Raw genomic sequence first — 15,726 nt, 5'->3', positions numbered from 1 at the left:
ATCATTGTTTTACAGACTTGGTAAAAATTCATACATTGATTTGAAGGAATGCTGCCATCCGATAGGTAGTGCTGCAGAGGTATTGTTCCATCTTCCTTTTTTGCAGGTCTGAAGGAAAGATTTCACATTCCTTGTCACTGGACTAATTATTTACTGTTATGGTCATCCCTCCCTGGTATTTATCTAAATGCTACTAATCCCAACATGTCTGTGTCCTCTTACCCTCTTGCTCTTGTATTTATCTAGTGCAAATTAATTTCTCCATGTTCGAACCCTCCCATATGATCATGTGTATTTAAATACATCTTTAGATTTGTTCCATTATGCCTGAGGAAGGACCCTGAGAGGTCCAAAAGCTCGCTATAACAACATATATTTTTGTTAGCCATTAAAAGGTATCATATCTACAAGATTACTTGGTTTCTCTTACTAAGAATAATCAAAATTTTAAAAGACAGCAATGGAACAACTTGCTCTTTTACACAGGCAGTGTGTATACACTAGTGTGTCAGAGCCATAAGGGGTTAAATAACTAGGATCTGAAGCGTTAGGCCTCATTCACACTGACGCATGCAATTTTGTCCAATAAAAATGCACCATTTTCACTTTGTGTAGGAGTTTTAAGTGCATTTTTGGTGCAAATGCACATTTTTATGCCCGTGTTGCATCCATATTTACTGCGTTTTTCAAGCACGCAGAAAAAAAAATCAACCTGACAACATGTGTAAAATGTGCAGTGAATACACATGTAACATCTGTTTTCACTATGTTTTTTATACCCCGATAGACCTTTATGGGCATTTTTGGTCCACGACATGGACCAATATAGGACATTCTGCTACGTTTTTTTTTACATGCGTAAAATATGTGCGTAAAGAAACGCACGTCTAAATACGCCAATTTAGCACAGTAGGTCCGTATTCAGTCCGTAAAAAATATAGACTGAATACGGATAGAAAATACATCCGTGCGAATGGGCTTGGTACTGTTGTATCTTGTCGACACCGGAAGTGGTGGGTGTAGACAAGTGTTAGGCTGCTTGGCAGCTAAGCTGCTTGAGAGGTGGCACCTCCAGTTTCTGATTGGCTGCACACACCCCTCCACTCTGCACTTTGTGCTGGGCTGCTGTAACTTGTCTCTGGCAGCTGCAGTGAGTGACCCCGCCTGTGTGGCTTGTTCTCGGGTTCTCCTCTGTCCCCTCACGCCTACAGTCATGTTCTGGCTCCCGCCCTCCCAGCTCCCGTCAGTCACGCTGCCACGTTTAGCTGCCCGGGTCCTTCCACTCACCCCCCGTTTTCCTTCTTAGGTCACGGCTTCTGCGCAGCCCCGGCCCTGGTTACAGATTGGCAACGTGGGGGGGGGGGGGAGGAGAGAGGGAGAGGCTGGAGGGGAGATGAGGTGACACTGGTGGCAAGGTCCTAGCAGCGTGGAATGAGTATTGGCTGGGATGGAGGGTTAGGGTTAGGTTTAGTTTTATTGTTAGGCTTACATTATTAGCTTTAAATGCTTTCATGTTAATGCAGCTCTACCGCTCTCACATGGAAGCATGTACAGCTAATAATGTAAGCCTGATACTGAAACTAACCCTAACTCTCCATCCCAGCCAATACTCATTACACGCTGCTAGGACCTCGTATCAGCCAGCCAGTCAGCAGCTTGTGGGTGTACAGTTGGCGGATACAGCCCATCACTAGGTCTCCACACATACTTGTGGTGGAGACAAGATACAATAGTACCAATGGGCTCTTCCACAGTTGAAATCTGAGCTATGTCTGATTCTTCTATTGGAGTAGGATGTCAGCTGTATATTCTAACTGACACAATCTCCTGTATATCAGTTTTAGTAAATCGCCCTCATTGTCTCAGATTAGCCTCCATTTACCTACTTTTAAAGATTTCCATATAGAATCATCTCTCTTAAATATAATTATCCATGAGTATTTTTTTAACTCTTGTAAACAATAAATCGTTCTTCACCAGCATTTGAAAAATAATACAAGCCAGTATTAAGAAAATCAAAAATCTGCGGGTAACACATGGATATCGATATAACAATTTCCCTTAATCTTTTCCTTAAGGTAATGACTCTAGGAAACTGTGGTCATTTAATTACGCAGGAGTCTCACAACTGCAGCCTTAGAAATGAAAACTATCAATTGTTTTATTATCACAGCATGAAGCAAAGGGAGGAAAATGCATTAAAGTTGTGCCAGTGGGAAAACACTATTGATGGAGAAATACAATCCATTTGTCTCCAAAATCAAAATTTCTCAGCTTTTATAGAATCACGTCTGTAGATGCTGTTGATTTTTTACCTTTAAAAGGTATATGCCTTGTCTGGCTGTCTTACTTCACAATTTGTAAATATGACTGCAGTGAGATATGGACTCAAAAATTATGAAGACAAATGCAAATGTTAGTAACATAATAACATAGTTTGTAAGGCCGAAAAAAAGATTTATCTTCATCCAGTTCAGCCTATTTCCACCCAATGTTGATCTAAAGGAAGGCAAAAAAACCCAAATGAGGTAGAAGCCGGTTTTCTTCATTTAGTTCTCGGTCAGACGAGCATATATTTTGACGCATCCATGCTGCGCAAAAAAATGTGCTGCACGGATGTGCAAAATATGTGTGACCGAAGCTCCGTGCCTATTGCTTTCAATGGGGCTGGAGCTACAGCAGCATCCCATTACCATCGAAAGTAATGGGATGCAGGCAACCCCTGCAGTGATTTTCAGGGAAGGGCTTGAAATATAAACCCTTACCTGAAAATGTCGGGGCACAGCGCGTCTTGATGCTTGGCTCCCCGACACTGTACTGAAGTTTTTTCAGCAGGCGGGGATTTGAAATCCCTGACTCCTGAAAGGGCTGTGTCTGATTGGTTGAGCACTCAGCCAATCACAGGCAGCACTCAGCCATTCATTGAATGACAGCTGAGTGCTGCCTGTGATTGGCTGAGCGCTGTGACCAATCACAGGCAGCGCCCAGCAGTCATTCAATAAATGGCTAAGCACTGCTGTGATTGGCTGAACACTCAGCCCATCAGACACAGCCCTTTCAGGAGGCAGAGATTTTAAATCTCCGCCTGCTGAAAGAACTTCAGTGCAGTGACGGGGAGCCAAGTGTCAAGACGCGCCAAGCCCCGACAGCGCCGGAGAGGTGAGTATATCTATTTTTTTACACAAGCTAGGGATGTTTTTCAGGGAATGGCTTATATTTCAAGCCCTGTACCGAAATTCACTGCAGGATTGCCTGCATCCATTGCTTTCAATGGGGGGCGGCTGCAACAACGGGAGAACATCGCGGTCCTCTGCCACAGCTGTAACAGCTGTGGCAGGGGATTCCTTCATCCCTTCGGGGAGTCCCCTCATCACTGAACACTATGATAGTGCTGTCACAGTGTTCAGTAATGAAGGAATTCCTTGAACACATCATAGGAAACCAATAGTTAGAATAGACATGCGGTTTTGTGCGCACAAATACACGCTCAGCTGACTTCGCCTTTAAGGTAAAAACATCCCATCGTGACTCCAATCTGACAATCTGAATAATCTCTGGAAGTTAGTGACTATAATATGTTATATTGTAACGCTCAAAAAAGGCATTCAGGTCCCTCCTAAACTCTTTTATCGAGTTCTCCATCACCACATTCTCAGGCAGAGAGTTCCATAGTCTCACTGCTCTTACAGTAAATAACCCCCTTCTATGTCGATGTAGAAACCTTTTTTCCTCTAGACGTAGAGGGCGCCCCCTTGTTACAGCCACAGTCCTGGCTATAAGCAGATGATGGGAGAGATCTCTGTATTGTCCCCTGATATATTTATTCATAATTAGTAGGTTGACTCTCAGGCTTCTTTTTACTAAACTAATTAACTCCAATTTTAATAACCTCTCTGGGTATTGTAGTCCGCCCATTCCATTTATTACTCTAGTTGCCCGCCTTTGAACCTGATATGTCCTTCTTGAGTATTGGTGTCCCAAACTGTACACAACATTTCATGCGTGGTCTAATCAGTGACTTGTAAAAAGAAAGAACAATATTCTTGTCATGTGCCCCTAGACCTCTTTTGATGCACCCCATGATCCTATTTGTCTTGACAGCAGCCTCCTGACACTGGTTGCTCTAGTTAAGTTTACAGTTAACTAAAATCCCTAAGTCATTTTCCATGTCAGTGTTCCCCAGCGGTTTACTATTTTGTGTGTAATGGTGACATGTATTTCCACTACCCATGTGCAGAACCTTACATTTATCAGTGTTAAACTTCATTTGCCCCTTTTCTGTCCCCAACTTATCCAGATCCTCTTGCAACTGCCGTGCGCCCTCTCTTGTGTTAATTTCTTTACGTAGTTTTGTATCATCTGCAAATATTGATATCTTCCTGTACAATCCTACCAGGTCATTAATAAATATACTAGTAATTATTAGGAAATTATAGTACCAGTGTTTCTGGTGGCACAATGCGCCACACAGCTCTGCTACATGCACGTCACAAACATACAGCTCTGCTACGTGGCTTTCGCATATGAGCTGCACGTGATTTACGAACTTCAGCAGCTCACTAAGGAGACATGTTCACTTGTAACTTTCGCATATCTGCTGCACGGAGGTTACGAACTTCAGCTGGTGGCTGAGGTGAAATCAAGGCTTGTAGCTGTGTCATGTAAGATGCATTAGTTTCACGGCCGCGTTGAACCCTCTGTGGTGACATGTTTGTACAACAGCAACAGTTTATTTCAACACTGGACAACGGTTGACGATTAGATGAAGGCTGAACTGGTGTTGGCAGCATTAGCACTTGAGATGACATGACATCACGTTCAGGAGATGTGAAGATATCGGTGAAAGTCTATGCTTCAATGTTGTTGGTCAGTATGCACCGCCAGCTATGTATGTAGACATTTGTGAGCTGTTATTTATTGGAGTCTCCACACAGGTGTCCAGCTGTCTCACAACATATAAACTGCCAGACTGAATACTGTTGTATCCATAGCAACTGAGGCCACAGGGGTTTGTGGGGGATGTAGTCTGCACATAATCCCTCATTCAGTACACCAGGAGGATAAAGGACCTGTGATAATGTCACCGTAATGTGACCAGGGGGTGGAGCTAAGAGATGGTAACTGACATTCACAGGTGCTGTCAGGCTCTGCATTCAACTCACACACATGGACGGACGGAAAAGTGGTTATTAATTAATACTTTGATTAAAAAGAATAGGATCCAATACAAACTCCTGTGGTACCCCACTAGTAGCAGCCACCCAATCAGAGTATGTACCATGTATAACCACCCTCTGCCTTCTATCATTGACCAGTTACTTACCCACTTACACACATTCTCACCCAGACCAAAAATTCCCATTATATACCAACCTTTTATGCAGTACAGTATCAAACACTTTGGAAAAGTCCAGAAATGCAAGATCCAATTGTGGTGACCCGGAGGGTCTACTTGGGACACGAGGCCCACGTGGAGGAGCTGGGAGGGTAAAACTGTCACAGGGGCACTCACCAGTCTCCTTTCCGGAGGGCTACACGCGACCTCGGCCCAAGTGCCACTAGGCCGCTTCCGGACACCGATAGGATAGGGATGGCCAATAAACATTTCAATGAGATTTTTAGGTTGTCACGGGTGATGCCACCGTTCCTTTCCCACAGGTATAGGACGTCGGCGGTAATAAGCAGAGTCCACACACTGTTACCTTTTTAGTACCACCATCCCTGGGAACAGTCAGGCCCTGTGAAAACTTTAATTTAGTAACTTGAACACGTCACAAGGTACAGTGATACACCAATGCAGGCAATACAGAGTAAGACAGTCTGGGAGGAACTCAGGATGATGCTGGTCCTACAATCCTTAAGACTTGTACAGAACCACTTCTGGAAGGGCTATACAAAGAATGACACCGGACCGACAGTCCTAGTTATCTGTTTAGGACCGCTCCTGGAAAAAGGGAAGGCACAGACTCTCCACAGATAATCTCTGGACACAGTACCTCTGCACGGTGGTCTGGGCTCGCCTTTGTACTTACTCTTTCTCTCACACTCTCTCCTCACTAGCTACTGGCTCTTCACATTGATGTCCTGAAGATACCTTTCTTCCTGGAAATTCTCTTCACCACATGAGGGTTGGCTGGCACTCAGAAGAACTCTTGATGAAAAATCTCTGAAGAAGAACTACTTAACAAACCTAATCACTCATATTTATAGACTCCAAACATACCACATGACATGAGATGGATACATTCACAGACATTAACTCTTCATCCACTACAGCTGTGCAATACACACAACAAATGGCAAGACAGTTTTTGCATAGTGCATCTACACAAGACATTACATGTATGACATTTATAGAGGGGCCAAGAATAGATGTTCTGGGCCACTACACAATGACTTTCCCCGGTTCAGTCTACAACTTACCTCCTAACAGAAGCTGATAAGATTGGTTTGACAGGAGCGATCTCTCATAAACTCATGCTGATATGGGTATAGCTTTATTCCTTGAGGTACTCCAGGATAGCATCTCTTAGTAACCCTTCAAATTTTACCCACAATAGAAGTAAAACTTATTGGCTTGTAGTCACCAGGTTCAGTTTTTGACCCCTTTTTGAATATTGGGACCAAATTGCAATGCAACAATCCAGTGAAATAATCCCTGTCACTATAAAGTCCTTAGATATAAGAAAAAATGGTCTGTCTAACAAATTACTCCCTTAGAATCCAGAGGTGCTTGCTACCAGGACCCGGCAATTTGCCTATTTTAATCTTTTCAAGTTGGCTCTGCACATCTTCCTGGGTTATACAGGAGATATTTAATGGAGAGTTTACATTATCACTCTGCATCTCATCTGACATTTAGAGATGAGCGAGCACCAAAATGCTCGGGTGCTCGTTACTCGAGTCGAACTTCCCGCGATGCTCGAGGGTTCGTTTCGAGTAACAAACCCCATTAAAGTCAATGGGCGACTCGAGCATTTTTGTATATCGCCGATGCTCGCTAAGGTTTTCATTTGTGAAAATCTGGGAAATTCATGAAAGTGATGGGAACGACACAGAAACGGCTAGGGCAGGCGAGGGGCTACATGTTGGGCTGCATCTCAAGTTCCCAGGTCCCACTATTAAGCCACAATAGCGGCAAGAGTGCCCGCCCCCGCACTGTCAGCATAAAGATCGCTCTCATCTGCCACAGCTGTAACAGCTGTGGCAGAGAAGAACGATGTTAGCCCATTGAATTCAATGGAGCCGGCAATACAGCCGGCTCCATTGAAAGCAATGGGCTGCCGCGAGCGCGGGATGAATTTTCGGGAAGGGCTTAAATATATAAGCCCTTCCCTGCAATTCATCCAGAAATGTGTAAAAATAAAAAAAATATATATACTCACCCGGTCCTGGCAGACGGAGTTCAGCCGCGGCCAACGGCAGTTCTCTGAACTGCTCTCTGTAGTATTCAGCAGCCGGGGATTTAAAATCCCCGCCTGCTGAATGAGCTGCCTCTGCTTGGTCACAGCCTGACCAATCAGAGGCAGCTCTCACTCACACCCATTCATGAATTCATGAATGGGTGTGAGTGAGAGCTGCCTCTGATTGGTGAGGCTGTGACCAATCAGAGGCAGCTCATTCAGCAGGCTGGGATTTTAAATCCCCACCTGCTGAATACTACAGAGAGCAGTTCAGGAGAACTGCCGGCCAGACGCGGCTGAACTCCGGCAGCAGCGGAAAGGTGAGTATACCTTTTTTTTTATTTTTACACATTTTAGGATGATTTTCAGGTAAGGGCTTATATTTTTAAGCCCTTCCCAAAAATTCATCCCGCGCTTGCCGGCAGCCCATTGAATTCAATGGGCAAACATCGTTCTTCTCTGCCACAGCTGTTACAGCTATGGCAGAGGAGAACGATCTTTATGCTGACATATTTTTTTATTTTTATTTTTACACATTTTAGGATGATTTTCAGGTAAGGGCTTATATTTTTAAGCCCTTCCCGAAAATTCATCCTGAGATCGCCGGCAGCCCATTGCTTTCAATGGAGCCGGCTCCATTGAATTCAGTGGTCAGTGCTTGTTTAATATAGACGAGTACCGCGTGGTGCTCGTCTCGAGTAATGAGCATCTCGAGCACCCTAATACTCGAACGAGCATCAAGCTCGGACGAGTATGCTCGCTCATCTCTACTGACATTTCATTTTCCTCTGTAAATACACTGCAGAAAAAATTGTTTAATAGATTTGCTTTCTACTCATTCCCCTCTACAATTTTTCCTACACTTTTTACTAAAGGGCCAATACTTTCAGCGTTAATCTTTTTACTATTTCTATAATTGAAGAACAGTTTAGGTTTAGTTTTACTCTCTTTGGCAAGAAGTATTTCTGTCTCCATCTTTGCTGTTTTTATCTGCTTTTTACTTAATTTATTTTCGTCCCTATAGGTTGTTAGAGCATTTTTAATGCCTTCTTGTTTTAGTAGTTTAAACGATTTCTTTTTGTTCTTTATTGCCCCCTTCAAATCTTTATTGATACATATTGTTTTCTCCTATTCCTAACCTTCATATTACTGTAAGGTATGAAGTTCTCACAGTACGTATTTAGGATGTTTTTAAACATTTCTCCGTACTCTTATTTTTGAGGACATTAGTCCAGTCAATAAAGTTAAGATCATCTCTAAGTTGATCAAACAAAGCCTTCCTAAAATTTAGTATTTTCATAGGTTGCCAAAAAAAACTCCCTTTTGAAAGACAAGTAGAAATGTATTATATTATGGTCACTATTTCCTGGGTACCCCCGACCTGCACCCCTATTTTTCTGTCAGGTCCGTTGCTTAATGTTAAGGCCAAAATGTCCATCTCTCTAATTGGGTCCTGTACAAGTTGGGTAAAGTAATTACCTTTAAATTTTGATAGAAACCTATCTTTATGAGATCTGCAGCTTCCAGCTTCCCAGTTTATATCCAGATAGTTAAAGGAGATGTCTCGAGGAAGCAGTGATTTTTTTCTTTTTTTGCCCAGTCCCCCTAATTAAACATACATTACTAATTACCCCTGTAAATTACTTTCCTAGCTGGTTTCTACTTACCGTTCCAGCGTTTCAGCAACTTATAAAAGTTTCCCCAAGATGGCCGCCGGCTCTTTCCCCGTCGCTCGCTGCAGCCCGACGTGCGCGCTCCCGAGACGCTGCCAGCTGTGTCTCCATGGCAACCGGACGCCAAGCAGCCGCCGACCGGACGCCCCGCAGCCGCCGACCAGTCACCCACCGCCAGGCAGAAGGTAACCGGCGCAGCCCCCCCCCCCCAGCGACAGCCCCCCCGGCCTAGCGCTAGTTCCCCCATCACATCGGCAGCCCCCCCGGCGCAGCGACAGCCCCCCCCGGCCTAGCGCTAGTTCCCCCATCACATCGGCAGCCCCCCCGGCGCAGCGACAGCCCCCCCCGGCCTAGCGCTAGTTCCCCCATCACATCGGCAGCCCCCCCGGCGCAGCGACAGCCCCCCCCGGCCTAGCGCTAGTTCCCCCATCACATCGGCAGCCCCCCCGGCGCAGCGACAGCCCCCCCCCGGCCTAGCGCTAGTTCCCCCATCACAGCGGCAGCCCCCCCCCCGGCGCAGCGCTAGTTACCCCGGCGCAGCGGCAGCCCCCCCCGACCCATCACTTACCTGGGACGCTTCTCGGGGCTGCTGGGCTGGGCTGGGCTTCTCCGCTGGGCAGCTCCAGTTTCTGCACCTTCCTCTAACAGAGGAAGGTACAGAATGGCCGCTCCAGCGCGCTCCCGAGCAGTGACAGCTCGTCTGCGCATGCGCAGAAGAGCTGTAGCGGGGAGCACACTGAAGCGGCTCGTGCTGAATGGAGAAGACCGGACTGCGCAAGCGCGTCTAAAAAAGCAAGCTGCCGGCGAATTTAGACGGAACCATGGAGACGAGGACGCTAGCAACGGAGCAGGTAAGTGGAATAACTTCTGTATGGCTCATATTTAATGCACGATGTATATTACAAAGTGCATTAATATGGCCATACGGAAGTGTATAACCCCACTTGGTTTCGCGAGACCACCCCTTTAAAGTCTCACATAATAATTATCTCATTGTGATTTTTTTGCTTCATCTATTTGCCTCGATAATAGATTTTCATTGGCTTTTGATATATTTGGTGGCCTATAGAAAACACCTGTGAGGATTTTATTATTGCCTTTACCTCCATGTAGCTCTACCCATAGATAAATTGGTAGGAGTCCACCATCCTGGACCATACCGATCAGCTGTTCACCGGGCCAATGCACTCATGCACTGAGCTAATTTCTGCAAATAGCTCCATTACCACTGCAGTGGTTTGGCTTGGTAGCACATGCAAAGTATATATTCACTTCAACAGGATTTCTGCTGAAGACGTCAGCTACATGCAGGAGCACATTAGCCTGGTAAACAGCTGATCAGGTGGTGGATTCCAACCGATCTACTATTGATGGCCTATCCCATAGGTTGATTGTTTCCAATTGATAGTTTACATTGATAGTTTACAACTGAAAACCCTGTTAACCAACAATTGTATGAAAAGATTACAAATTAAGCATGAACTGTGAGGCAAACGATGTCTGACAGCGCGTCCCAGTGAAGCTCACTCTTTTGCTGTTACACAGGAGCGAGTATCGCTGGCATCACTCAGAGCGCTGCCGGCAAGGAAGCAGAGTAGCCGTGGAGGGCTCTCTCCCAACCTGCCTCCATTCACTGTAAGCAGACAGTCGTTCAAAACTGAACGGCTAGCCGTTCAGGTTTCTGCATGCAGTAACTGAATGACTGAACAACTCTCACTCAGTCGTGCAGTCTCTGCATGTATTTACATGGGACAACTATTGCTCAAACTCCCGTAGGAGCGAAGGAATTTTAAAAACTCTGAACGATAATCGTCCTGTGTAAATGGACCTTAATCAACTGAAACCTTCAGACCCAAAGAAAATAAGTCAGTGGTTTGGGGTGTAGAGATGAGCGAGCACCTAAATGCTCGAGTCCGCGTTGTTGGAGTCAAGCTTTTCATAAAATTCGAGAGCTCTACTCAAGTAACAAACCCCATTGACTACAATGGGAGACTTGAACATTTTTGTAAGTGGGACGCCGGGTGCTGAGGTTTTTTTTTTCCTGGGTTTGTGGCGGGGAGGGGCCAAAACAGGCACGTCACAGCGGGGAGGAGCCAAAAACTGGGGCAGGGTCAAGCTTGGAGTCAAGCTTTTCATAAAATTCGAGAGCTCTACTCAAGTAACAAACACCATTGACTACAATGGGAGACTCGAACATTTTTGTAAGTGGGACGCCGGGTGCTGAGGTTTTTTTTTTTTTCCTAGGTTCGTGGCGGGGAGGGGCCAAAACAGGCACGTCACAGCGGGGAGGAGCCAAAAACTGGGGCGGGGTCAAACACAGCTTGATGCTCATTCGAGTAACGAGCACCATTGAGTACACTAATACTCGAACGAGCATCAAGCTCGATGAGTATGTTCGCTCAACTCTATTGGGGTGCTGTAAATCATAATTAATATGATGCAAGTCAACACTGAATATTAGAGCTATTCATCCAATGTCATTTTCACTAGGACAACATTAAATTCTGCGGTAAAAACGAAATAAATCTTCAGGAAGTTTCTCAAAATTAGAAAAAAAGGTAGGCTTCTTTCCACAAACAGCTCCCCTCTTATCCATTGGTTGCGTCTTGTTTTGCAACTCATCCACATTCAACCCTTTTTTCTAGTCACTGACAACCCAATGTACTGCAGCATGGAGAAGAATTCACACAATAAACACATCAGGCAGCAGTACAGTTTCTTTCCAGTGTCATGTTTATTTAGTAATTCGTATTTTCCATTTAAAATATACATAATGCAAATATTTGTATCCAAGAAATAATTTAAGCAAGTGTTTTTTTTTTACTTTTTATAATTTAATGCATAAAGTATGTAAACATTAATAATTAAAAATATCATACATGAAATGTTACATTGAATTTCACAACAATATCAACGATGCATTGTATACAATTTATGTAAATGACTATCACTCTGTGCACCCACATGTGCACATTTACAAACTTTGGGTCTTTTCTAGCACTTCAAAGAGCGGGTGTAATGTATTTTGTTACGTGGTAACTGGATTTTAAAGAGGATTTCCTGGCTTGTCTGATTTAGGAAATACTTGCCAATAATGTAAGAATTCTAGAGCATCTTGTCTTAAAACTAAGTGTTATGCCATTCCATTGTTATTTCTCCTAGAAATGTATGAATAATTTGACAATTGGGTGTTAGAAGTTGGGAGTGTGTCCTTACTCCACTCTAGTCTGCCATTATCCAATCACAACTGACAATGCTAGACTTAGTACGGACACACCCCTCTGACAAAGGAAATGGTAACACCCAGTTGTCAATTTATTAATAAATTTAGAGGAGGTATGTTAGAGGAATGATATAATGTAGATGTCTAAGGCATTATGCTCCAACACTGTTATTTCATGGGGAGTACAAGTATTTATTCAAACAGACATATCAGTAGAGGTAATGTGTCCCCTTTAAATTATTTTCTTGTAGTTAAGGGATATTAAAACTTTGCCACTTGAGATAGTGAGTCTATTATAAGGTGGAATTTTAATCTGATTTCTTCTCTATGTTATGCTTTATTAGCAAGTAGCGAACCTTTGAAAAGTTTGGTTTGGCAGATTGCATTAAAAAAGTTTAGTTCAAATTAGCTTAAACTGAACAGGAAGTTTATAAAAGCAACTAAAACTAGTATTGAACACTGTCAGAGAGGGAGCTGGAGGCTCAGTGGTTATCCCAGCTGCCTTGTAGTGCTGGGGTTCTAGGTTCAAATCTGGACATAGGATTCCAGCACTGCAAAGAAACATTGCTAACCTCTAAACCACCATTTTTGTTTCCTTCTCCCAAGAATAAACATAAAGGGAACCTACAAACTCCACCCAGATGTTGTTTTCAGTCAGATTCGAACCTAGGACTCTAGTGATGCAAGACAACAGTGCCAACCACTAAACCACATCCATTCAACCACCACCACCACTATTTCTAAACTCTTAGACAGTGTTCAATATTATTTTAGAGGTTTTATGAACTTCCTGTTCAGTAGGAACGAACCACCTGACGTTCGGGTTCTAACTGAACCGAACTTTTAGTAATGTCCGACTTGAATTCAGGTTTTATTGGTTTGGTTTGCTCATCTCTACCAAGGTATGGATCCTGGTATGTCTTGTTAAAATAGGAAAATGTTGCTATATTCCCATTGGATATAATATAGAACCATCAGGAGTACATTTTGTTTCAGGATGTTTTCACATGGCCAAACTACATTACAGCTGCTGGGTAACAGTTTATGCCTCCTACCTAAATCTCTAAATTTCTGTATTACATGGTCAGACTATAATTTCATAGCAATTAAAGTATTTTTTCAGGAGTTTTATATTGATAATCTATCCTTAGAATAGTTAATCAATATCAGATTGGCGGGGAGCCAACTTCTGGCATCTCCACCAATCAGCTGTTTGAAGTGGGCTGCAGCCTCTTCGCTGTATACCCGCTACAGTACATACATTGTATAGCAGCTGTGCCTGTTATTGCGGTTCAATCCCATCACTTGAATGGGTCTGAGCTGCAGAAAGGAAATATATTACATCTCTCTGTAGCTACCACTGTAGTGGGAACGTATAGCTGGTTTAAAATATGAAAGGGTGGTCTGTAGTCTGTAGTGATGAGTGAACCTTTCAAAAGTTCAGCTCAGCCAGTTTGTCGAATTTAGGCACAAAGTTCAGTTTGGTCTAAATTAGTTTGAACCGAACCCGAACTTCACCAATACCCCTAAAGCTGGGAAGAAGAAGGAGGAGAAGAAAACATAAGAAGGGTATGGAGGAGAAGGAGAATTATTTTAGCATGTTTGTCCAAGACGAACCTCCATTTAGCAAAGTATGACCCAAAACAGGGTTTAACTGTTTCAGTTCGCTCAGCACTAGAAAAAAGCTAGACAGTATAGAAGAACAAAACATCACTATGTATGTGGCCGAAAAGGAGATTCTAGGAAAGGGTCATCTGTAGTGGTAATCACATTTTTCTAAACTTCGGTTCGGCTGGTTCAATTAATTTTGGCAAAAAAATAATAAGTTTGAACTGAACTTGAATGTCACTAATAACTTTAAAACTAAGAAGAAGAAGGAGAAAAATTTTAGTGGTTTTTGTCTAGACAAACCCCCAAGGTTCGGATTTGCGTCAAACCAAAATCTTAGCAAATGTTCCACCCAAAACAAGGTTCGACTGTTTCAGTTCAATAAACAGTAGTGGTCTGTGATACGACACCCTTATAACAAAGCCAGACATTGTATAGAAGAACATAACAGCACTGTGTATGTGCCCTAACAGGGAATCCCAGGTTATCCAGTACTGTACCTCATCATATGTTGTTCATCTCTAAACAGTGGAGAATACTAATATATTAAAATCATATGAAGAGGTTTGGATCTATTCTGATTTGCATATTGAATGTACAATTATCTATTTTTAATAGTTAACACAATGACAATTATTTATGAGGATGAGTTATTTCACAGTAAGAGGCTTAATATGCCCAGGAGTCTATTTATATAAAATGTGCTCAAAAGTTGGAATTAATATTTGTGCTGTTTCAAAACATGTTAAATAGATGTTTTTTTTCCAAAAAATTAATATATTACGGTACTTAAATAAAATTTTGGATGAAATAATAAATGTAATCCATCAAAAAATATATGGCATTACACCCATTCAGGGTTATTATTAAGCAGCTTTTCATTGGGAAGACATTTTTTTCTATGTGTGATGACCAGTGAAGAATGCAGTTGTAGCAGTCTTAGATGTATTAATGCCCAAAAGGGCTCCTTAGCTAATTTGACAAAAGTATAAGCTAACAACAGGAACTGCAATAAAGCCTGCTCCAGCTGGTATGATTTCACTGCATGGGAAATAAATTTCGGAGATCCTGTCCATGGTTCTTCACACATTTACTTGATGATCCTGAAGAAGACCACTTGAGTCGTACAGGAAAACATCTTTAAAGGGTATTCCGGAGACTGGCCATTTTTTCAAGTTTTTCCCCTTCCACTGGATAGATAAAGACAAATAGATCGGTGGGAGTCCGACTTCTGGAACTCCTACTAATCCCAAGAACAGGGGTTTGGTGTCTCCATTCCTCTTCACTGCAATCTTGCTACACACCCACAGGGAGGAGGGGGTTGAATGGAACGAGACTCATTAATGCACAGTGCTGCTCCCTTCTGTTTTACTAGGACTGCTAGAGATAGCTAAGTACAAAGCACTTGGCTATTTCCATCAACCCCAATGCAATGAATGGAGTTGAGTTCCCACATTTATGGCTAGAGCTCCATTAAACATGATATCACTGTGGATGGGAGAATATATAAGGAGAAATGGGGAAATAAGGTCCCCATTCTGAGGATTAATGGGGGTCCCAAAAATTGGACCCTCATCAATTTATCAGTTTTCATTTATCCAGTCAATGGGTTAAAACTTGAAAACATGTAAGTCTCCAGAATACCCCTTTAAATGCATATGAGCTCTAGCAATCTGTTAGGCACATTATACATCACTTTAGTTCAACATTAGACTACCACTACTAGTAAGACTTCTTGTACATCATCTTGTCACAAGTTAAAGGGGAATGTTTCTTTTTACTTTGTATCAAGAGTGAATCTTCCTTCTGATCAAAAAAT

This window comes from Eleutherodactylus coqui, chromosome 11 (genome assembly GCF_035609145.1).
Source record: "Eleutherodactylus coqui strain aEleCoq1 chromosome 11, aEleCoq1.hap1, whole genome shotgun sequence".
NCBI lineage: Eukaryota > Metazoa > Chordata > Amphibia > Anura > Eleutherodactylidae > Eleutherodactylus > Eleutherodactylus coqui.
Note: the sequence above shows the minus strand (reverse complement) of the source record.